The sequence below is a fragment of the Dioscorea cayenensis genome, chromosome 11 (genome assembly GCF_009730915.1).
Source record: "Dioscorea cayenensis subsp. rotundata cultivar TDr96_F1 chromosome 11, TDr96_F1_v2_PseudoChromosome.rev07_lg8_w22 25.fasta, whole genome shotgun sequence".
Taxonomy (NCBI): Eukaryota; Viridiplantae; Streptophyta; class Magnoliopsida; order Dioscoreales; family Dioscoreaceae; genus Dioscorea; species Dioscorea cayenensis.
This window is the reverse complement of record NC_052481.1, coordinates 21008702-21018567: the sequence shown is the minus strand read 5'-3', so window position 1 is coordinate 21018567 and position 9866 is coordinate 21008702.

Below are 9866 nucleotides of genomic sequence, written 5' to 3'. Positions count from 1 at the left end.
TTTTAGTCTCAAATGACCAGTAATTCCTGCACTTTCAAATTTATCCAATTGATTTTTTTTCTTTTTACCAATTACAGTGTATACTTTCCTTTAAAATTTTGAAAACTAAGTTTATCATTACGATTATATATATATATATATATATTACTGGATTATAAATCTTTATTTAAGAAAATAAGTTTTAATTAAAGGGAACTTCAATCCATTTTTGTATATGTGGTGCAATTCACATTACAAGTCATTATCACGTGTCTAATTCAACTCAAATATGTATAGAATATGTATATATAGAATACATCATATGCGGACATTCTGCGAAGGTATATGATAATAAAAAAGAACAAATAAAATTGAGGTTTAGAAGAAAAAAAAAATCTAGAGGAAAGAAAAAGGTGAAGCATGAGAACCATTGGATACTATCTAAATGTTATAGATATATATATAATAAAAAACAAACTCTTTCTTAATTAATTTGTGGTTGATCTACTTTATTAAAAAATAAATAAATAAAAAATAAAAAAAAAAAATTGAAAATTTGGTGAAGCTTAGCCAAAGAATTGGATGGTGATGGTGCAAGTGGGAAGGCATTAAAAGTGCTACATCATTTACAATATACATCCAATAAGTCTAGCTCACTGGATTCAGAATTAAAAAAATGAAAATGAAAAATTTCAAAATAAAAAAGAAAACAATTCCAAATTTAAAAGTTCGAAAAAGACAAATTTGAAAAATAAATAAAATATGATATACTCTACATATTATAATTTTGACTTCTTCAACAATAATATGTCACTTTCTGGCGAAGACTGAACAGTGAAAGCATGAATGATTAATTAATTTTAAAAATTTCCGTATTCCTTAATCTTCAGTCACGCTTTTCTGCTAGATTTTATTTTAATAAACATGTTTTTAATTTTTTTAAGTGGAAATTGCCAAAAAAACTCTTTAAGTTTGTAGAAATCGCTAAAAACACCTGCTATATAATCCCCAAAAACCCTCCTTTTTAAAAGTTTACATGCTTTTCAAACCCCAAACCCCCGTAGAATCTGATGCGAATCTGAAAGTGAGTTTCAAATTTTTGGACGAAAAACGCCCTGCATGGGAGTCGCGTACGCATACCATCTCGGCGATTCGAGAGTAGTGGGGTTTTCAGTGTAGAACCCCAAGAGACTAATTTATCGAGTCTGCTTAATGCTTTTTTCTCAACTCACGCCTCGCCTTTTCCATTCAAGTCGCCTCCGGTTGTCTTCACCGGCCAAGCCCTCCGTAATTGGCATTTCATCGCCTTTTCCCTTTCCACCCAGATCCTCGAAGGAGAAGTCCCCCGCGAAACTAGTTGGCATTTCATCGCTTGCAATCTAAGCGTATTGAGTACGGTTTTACGTTAACCTGCCTGCTACATAGAAAAGATTTTTTTCTGCTTTGTTTTGTGCTCCTGCGTTTTGTTGGAAGATATCAAGTCCGCAGGGATTTCTACTGGGGTTTTGTTAGTCTCGGCAGGAGATTTCTCGCTAGGGTTTTGTTTTGCTTTAGATTTGTAGATGTGATACACTATCGAAATAGTTTTTTCGATTGCTATGATTTCTGTAATATTTATAATGTACATTTCCTCGCTTCGCTTTGACATAGTTGCAGCTTTTACAAAACGAGTATGACGTTTAAGAAATGAGACGTTACGCTTTAACATTTGTTGTCTCGCTATATTCTCGCCTCTGCTTAACAAAATGGGTCTCTGCTTAACATTTTATATCTCTCGCTTAATAACCGAGAGTTTACCGCTTAAAAACCTTATATTTCCGCTAAAACTTTTGTCAATACTGCAGCTCAGGATTATCGGGCGGTCAACCCTAGTTAACGGGCGCTGCTATTTGACACCGGCCGTGAGACCTTTAGCTGAATCGAAAGTTAACCACGACCTCGACATCGAGATTATTCTCAAGGACACCGCTAGCGTGTTTCATCGAGCCTGGAAGCCATATACCAAGAGTAGGGCCCTTCTCGACTTCTTTCGCAGTCGCACGACGGTCGCACCAATAAATTCGTGGATCGGGAAAGCTCGCCGAGTTTCGGACCAAGACGTGGCCCTCGCTCTGGTCTCAGGCGAGTACGGCGACGCAGCTGGTCTTTCGAAGAAGAAAACTAGTGCGGCTCAAGGGTCTAGATTCATCAAAGACCCACGAGAGACACGGAGACTCCATCAAGAGCACTCGCAAACCTTGTTCGACAGAGTGAGAAGAAGATAATTTTGTCAAACTCCCCGATGGCGTACTCACGGGGACATCCTCTTCCCAAATACATCACGCCGGCTCGAACCGGATCGCTGGATTACGCCGACGATCTACCGACCCATGGGGCGACATGCACGGCGCAGTGACTGCATTTACAGCGGCTTTGCATGGAGGATATTCCACAAGCTCACCGCGTCGACGAAGATAGACGCTGCCCGGGAAGAAGACCAACACGTGGTGCATTAAGGGTCGCTCGCCGCGCTAACGCCCTGGTTTTACGAGGAAATGACCCGAACGGGAAGAAAGTCCGCTTTCAAGAAGATCCCAAGGATCGCCAGCTACGCGAAAGTAGCTTACCTGAAGCAAGCGACTGTAGAAACGAAGCTCATCATCGCCGATGGAAAAAGAGGTAATAAATCATGGACAATGCTCTAACATAAGTCTTTAATGTTTAAACATTTTATTTAGCGCTTAACTTTAGTATTTACCGCTTAACTATTATTCATAACCGCTTTAAATATTTTTGTTCTCCGCTTAATTATATTCTATAACGCTTTAAATATATAGTTTTATAGTTTAAAAATGAACGATCTCACTCGAAATTGTTTCGGGTTTACATATGTTAGTTTCGAAATGTTCCCATGAACGTCAAGAAGAAATATTTGTTGGCGCCAACCGACTGGACGGACGCCATCGCTCCCAACCACTCGCTCGAGGCGTGGATGAGAGGCGTACTTTTCATCGCTGCTGGCTGGACGCCGCTCTCCTACTTCCACCCACCACGCCAAGCACGCATTCCCTCGACCCGGAGAAGCCCTCCCCCTACCCCTGTAGACTGCAACAACCCCCTACCACGACAACGATAGCCCCCGACCATGGCAGCTCTCCGACCGCGGCAGTCCCCACCGTAACATCGCGAAGATGTCACCGCAACTCTTTGCGCAGTACGCCGATATTGACGATCGAAGTTTCCTCATTGCTCGTCGCGGGAGGCTCGGAAGGACGTTTCACAACCGGCCGCGCTATCCTCGAAAGAACTGAAGCACCCGGGACGAACGAGGCGCCGGAATTTGACTACGACGACATCATCGGGAAGGTCATTCCAAGGCGGCCACATTCAAGAGACTATGCGAAAAAGAGGAGAACACATCGCCTCGCTCTCCACCGTCGGGCCGACGATGAAACAATAAAGCAACACCATCGGGCTACGATGTCAAGTATCGAGTCTGTCGCCGCTGACGACACGGCTACGACGCTAGGAGGACATCAGATGATGCGGCGTCGCTGCGGCTGAGAAGGTCGCCGACTGCTTCGATGAAATCGCCGACCCGCTGGAACCGGCCGCCGAGATCAGCAGATCAAGACTGGACACAAAACCTCAAGGTCAAGAACAAGTTAAGGGTGTCTCCCAACGATGTCTGCTGTCATGGCCACTCGCCGAGAAGATCGTCGATCTGCCTGCTGCGTCGCGCCGACAAGATCGCAGTCCCAAGCAGACACAATCCCACCACAACAAGAACCACGAAGGAAGTGTCTCGCGGTCTGATGTCAAGCCGCCGCCGTCCCTCACGATCGGGCCGCACACAATCCCCACAACAAGAACAACAAATGTAAGGACGTGTTCGCATGGCTGATCGTCGCCATCGTCCCCGCATCGAAGGAAGATGTCACGAAGACCCCGACCGAGCAACGAGAGAGATGATCAAGGCCAATCAAAAATCGACCAGATGGTACTCGGAAAGCTTTTTATTCGAAGAAGAAGAAATGGGTTGGCTCGAGTCGTTTTAACAACACGAGCAGGAGTTGATGAGGATCTTCCTCAACCGCCTATGGACGGGGTAAGTGTAACGCTTTTTATGATATTGTTTAAAGAGTTTTTATAGTGTTTAACTATTACCTAATAGTGTTTAATACCATTATGTTATCATTTAAGTTTTCGCCTTTACCGCTTTAATTATATATAATATCATGTAACAATCTGATAATATCATTTAAATATTTACAATATGGTCTTCTAATATCTCGTTATCGTTAATCCCAAAGACCGTTGTAGTGGAAGAACGACGTAGCCAAGACCACACGCGACAGTGTTATACACGCCGCTGAGGGGAAGGAGATGGTCACCGACGATGTGATGGACGCTCAGATGCATAATACAAAAAGTCACCGAGCAAAAGAGCCATATCTCTACAAGAAGCGCGCTCCATCATCGATCGCGCCATACTGCTTTACGCCAAAGCGTGACGACGCACATGACACACCATGGCTATGATCGGGGATGCCGTGCGCAACCTCGCATGAAGTTCAAATTGCTCATCCTCCCGATAATCATCGAATGGCCACTTCCACGTCGCCGTCCCCGACAATGATAAACAAGAATACAGTGCATTATTCTTCATGTCCGGTATGATAAGGACGCTATTGACATGGTAAGTTCTTTAATTACGTCCGATTAATATCTCGCTTTTGTATTTAAATCGGTATTCTAATCTCGACTTGCATATCTCGACAATGAATCTATTCGACCTTTAGTGTCGATATGGAGTTAGCGAGTCGGCGACAAAGCACGCTGCCCAAGCACGCATGACGTGAAAACCCCACGCCTAAAAACAAGGAAGCGCCGATCGGTACCGCCCACGCCATGCGGTTTATCGAGCACCACTCGTGGGGTGAGAAGTTACGGCCACCGCAGGCATGACGCCTCTACCCTCGACACGGTATGCTACCCGTGATACTTAAGGAGGGAGATGCACGGCCCATGACAAAGGGGCGTCACTAAGCGGGTTAAATTGCTTAATAACATGTCTCAGATATCTCGATCACAATTTTGTTTTCAAACGTAACTCGACAAATTCAATTCATTGTTTTCGTGTTCGAAGAACATGACTTGTATATCTTAATGTAAATTTTGTTTGTTTTGAATCAGTAAAGCGGGTTAAATTCCATTCGGTTTTATTTCATTGTTTAATTTACGCCAGCGATTGTGTACATTTCACTTTCATTGTTTAAAATATAGTATATATCGCTTTAAACATCGCTTTAAATATTTCAAATTACGGTAGCACTTCGCTTAAAAACTAACACTTTCTCTGCTTAAAACGAATGCACTTATTGCTTAAATCTGAAATAGCATACAGCTGTATGACAGAGGTTAGATTAGACGTGATGTGATCGCGGTATTTTTTCCTCCATCCCAAAGGGCAAAAAGGGAAATATACGTCATCGTCGCTGAGGAAGACATGTCGTCATCGCTTTCGAATGAAAAGTTCTCAACTCAACATGAGTCTCTCGTGGTAAACGCTCAAGCTTTTTATGTTTAAAACGACACATATAGTGTTTAAAAATAACGGTTAATCTGCCTAACTAAAGTCTATATCATGTAAATAATATGTTATCGTTTAAATCTGAATGCTTTCACCCGACAACGCTGCTAGATGGGTACCTCCGGTCATCGCTTTAAACATATTTTACGCATTTTCAAAACACCGCTGTCATTGTTTAAAGAGTAACTTGAGTATTGTTTAACTTTTTTCTATTGCTTTACAATGACGCTGTTTCCCACATTGTTTTTACTAGGTCCTCGCTTTAAATTTTCAAGTTCACAAATAAACACGATTGTTTCGCTTTTTATTTATAAAAGATTTACAACATTTACAACATTTACAAAGATTTACAACATTTACAACATTTACAAAGATTTACAACATTTACAACATTTACAAAGATTTACAAACATTTACAACATTTACTAACGTCCGGCTCGGACTTTGGACACTCACGACTCGACCCTCGTGATAATCTAAACAAGTGTCTCAGACATTCAATCGCTCACAACATGGCTGCAACAAGCGCATCAACTCGAACCTCGCAAAAACGACAACATTAAAAAGGTTAAACAACACACATTCATGAAAACGACTATTAATCAACGCGTCATGGTAGGACTTAAACGACGATCCCGATAGTTAAACACGTAACGAATATAGTACAATCGACGTCATTTTCTTAAACGCTAAATGTAAAAGTCTCAGTGGTAAATGTCAACCTCGCTCAGCGATAGTTTACGATCTCCTCCTCTGAGAGAATCCTCCGCAATCACGATATGTGAAAACTTTCTTTTCATACCCAAGTCGAAATGCTCTCTTAATTGCTTTCCGCCATCCACTCACGGAGAATCCTCCGCATTCGTGCAATTATGAGAGGACTTCGGCTTAAGGCTGAAAAGATAGTTTAACTAGTTCGCGATTACTGCTAATCGATTCTCAAGATAGAAGCAAGGCTCACGAAACATCCTTTCGTCGATAGAGCGGTTGTCCATGGGAAGAGGAGGAGGAGGAGGAGTGAGGAGGACGACGAGGACGACTGAGGAGTGGTTGTCCACGTGAGGGTTCTTCCCTGGGTTATTTATGGTGTGAAGTCCACAAGCAGACGACTCTTCGTATCCGAGAAAAAGTTAAACGACAGACGGTCGCATATCGATCGACGAGTAACGACCCGTGTTCTGAATATAGTGTACGCAGCATAAGAATTAATGCCGACACTACTTTACGCACGGATACCATAACCCTGCCACCGCCACGGCCACATGCCAACAATTCAGATCAAAACGAAAAAGATCACCGCTTTACGCCAGAGACTTTGAGAATTTACACGCTATGAATAGTTATACATGTAAAGATAATGTTAAACTGAGACGGGAAGTATTAAACCCGGATATGACAATTATTAAACATATTAGTAAAATATTTAAACGGATAATAGCAAATAGTTAAACATTATTTAAAATATACAAATAGATAACCATAAACGAGAAGAACTTTACTAAACGAAACGAACTCGTCGTCGAATCATCGCTCTTTCCTGCGTCGTAATACAACTTTGTACAACCATAAACGAGAAGACGATACGACATGCCTCGCCTCGACAATAAAATCGACCAGCACCATTCGAGGACGATGCGCACTGACTCAATCCGATGGAAATCAATTTCATTTTCTCGCTCGAGAAACCGATTTATATATTTCGGTATGATAACGAGAGAATAACAAGATGTAATGTAACCTCGGCATCGCTCTATCGAAACCGCGAGTAAAGTCCCTTCAAAAGGTCGGAATACTGACGTGATTTCGCGCCTTTCCTTTCCCACTATTTTCGCTAAAAAATGGGATTTCACAACATGACCCATTTCAAGTAACTCAGGGGTAAAAGGTAGTTAAACACCATCTAAGGCTCGTGCTGCGTAAAAGTAGGAGGGGCTGTAAGTTTTGAAAAATTACGGCATGTAACAGAATTTTTCCTTTTTAATCATATATATATATATATTAACTAATATCACCCGTGATTTAAACTTATTATTTTTCAAGAAAAATATAAACACTCTACATAAAAATACTCAATATAGACTAAAAGATTATTTACATGCTAATAGATACATTTTATCTGATTTAATTTATTAAAATCAAACGAATATTGGATATATGAGTATTTAATTATGAATATATATATATATATATATATATATATATTTTTGAAAAAAAGAATCACAACCCACACTACCACTGAGGGCTCCATCATGAGTAAAAAAATTAATGTTTAATTATATACGCAAACAATCTCCAATTATTGATCTATCTTCATTGCTTGTGAACTCAACAACTAGTCTAAGCTTACAATGGAGACTATTCAAACAATATTATTTATTTCTCCATCAAACAAGGTTGGTGCATTGGTCAATTTATGTGAACCACAATTCATTGACTTTGGACCCATACATTAAAATAACACACCAACTTTAAATAAGATTAACGAGTAGCATAAATTTAATAAGACTACAAGGTCGGTCACTTAAAATATTAATAAAAATATGAAACTTTATAGATTTTGTTTCTCTGTAACAATGTTTAAGATCTGTAACCATTCTTTTTGCTTTATAACTTAATATAAGACAAGAAATGTAAAGAAAGTATGAGACCCCTTTTTGTTGTTAATGTTTGTAGAAAATGCTGTTTTTGTTTTTTTAAATTTAATTTAATGAATCTTAATCAAAACCTAAGAGATTATGAGAGCTCAGAATCATTTAAACTTTTTCCCTTTGTTCCTTTCTGATTATAACAGGATCTAACCACCTTCTTTTCTTCATAGTGCATGTACTAATGATAATATAATTTATTTTGCACAGTAATTTGATTTTATTCTTATTTCACATTCAAACAAAACTTGTTGTATACTTGTATTGTGTGTATGTGTGTTTTGACTTTTCATATAAAAAGTGAAGGATGTGATATTAACTTAATCTAACACTTATTTCCTCTATTTGTTCTTCATCAAAACATAATTAACTAATTTAAATGGTGCCCCTAATCAAAGGTCTTGATCCCTCTATTTGTACTACCATTTACTAATTACAAAACACAATGCTTGTTAACTGTGAAGATAGCATTATTATATATATATTGCAAGATGAAAGAATGTATAAAAATATAAATGAATGACTAGGATAAGGACCAGTGTCCAGGTCATTGTTGTAGTGAGAGTTATCCACTTATCTGAATTTCAAAATACTAGTCACTAGTTAAACAATGGATGTGGCTATCCAGGCAAGTCTGTCTGGCAAAGTGAATAGATAGATACCAAACAAGGGCTGACACTGCTACATCAGTGCTAGTATTAATGTACCACTACATTTCATTCAAGTTTTGTCAGTTTAGACCCACCACATGGCTTTCATATAACAAACACTCTTCTTAGGGTCACAGGTACTTAACAGCATGGACTTGATGTGATGTTTTAACTTTTAACTTCTTAGCAAGAAATAAGAAAATTATAAAGAAACAAATCAATGCATGAGATAAGCATATTGCTAAATAACAGAAACAATCCATATTGTGATTGGGAAGTTTTGTATATTTCAAATTCCGAATTACTTTTCCATCTAAAACATCAAGAATAGATGCATTGGAAGGAAAGGACATTCGATATGCATCATTTAATATCTAAAAGGAAAGGACATATAACAGCAATAAATCATCCATTCAAGGTAGGGGACAAAAGATGTCAAGAAGATAAGCATCATTTAATACCTTAAGAATAAGAAAAAGATCTAAAGACAAATTCTTATCTGACCTTAGATAGATAGATAGAGTCTGTTTCCAAGTCAGGGACTTCATCTGAATATCACCCAGTCATGAAATAGCTACTAAAAAACAATGCCAGCTTTCGTCTCAGGCCTGCAAAGTTTCACATGTTTTCAATGTCCTGCAAGCAAATCAGTCATTAATAAGTTGTATTTGAGAAACAAAATTGTGCAAATGAATTCATAAGGAGCACCATCCATTCAAAATTGATACAAAGTAGTTCGTTCTTCATGGCGTTACCAGGTCAGATGACGCTTCTTGTTATCAGCTTTGTATCATCGGCCCTGTATAGCAATATATCATGGATTTGTGGACACAGTTTACAAGTTTACAGAGAATACGCAGGCAATAAGTATCCCGCAAACAACAGCAGCATGAAGAAAATTTGGGAGCATTCTGCTTTGACACTCTCTGGCAAAAGATCAAGGTAAAATGACAAGCAATAGTGTAATATTTTGAGCATAAAAATAAGCCAGCAATACATATCATACAAACAACAGTGCAA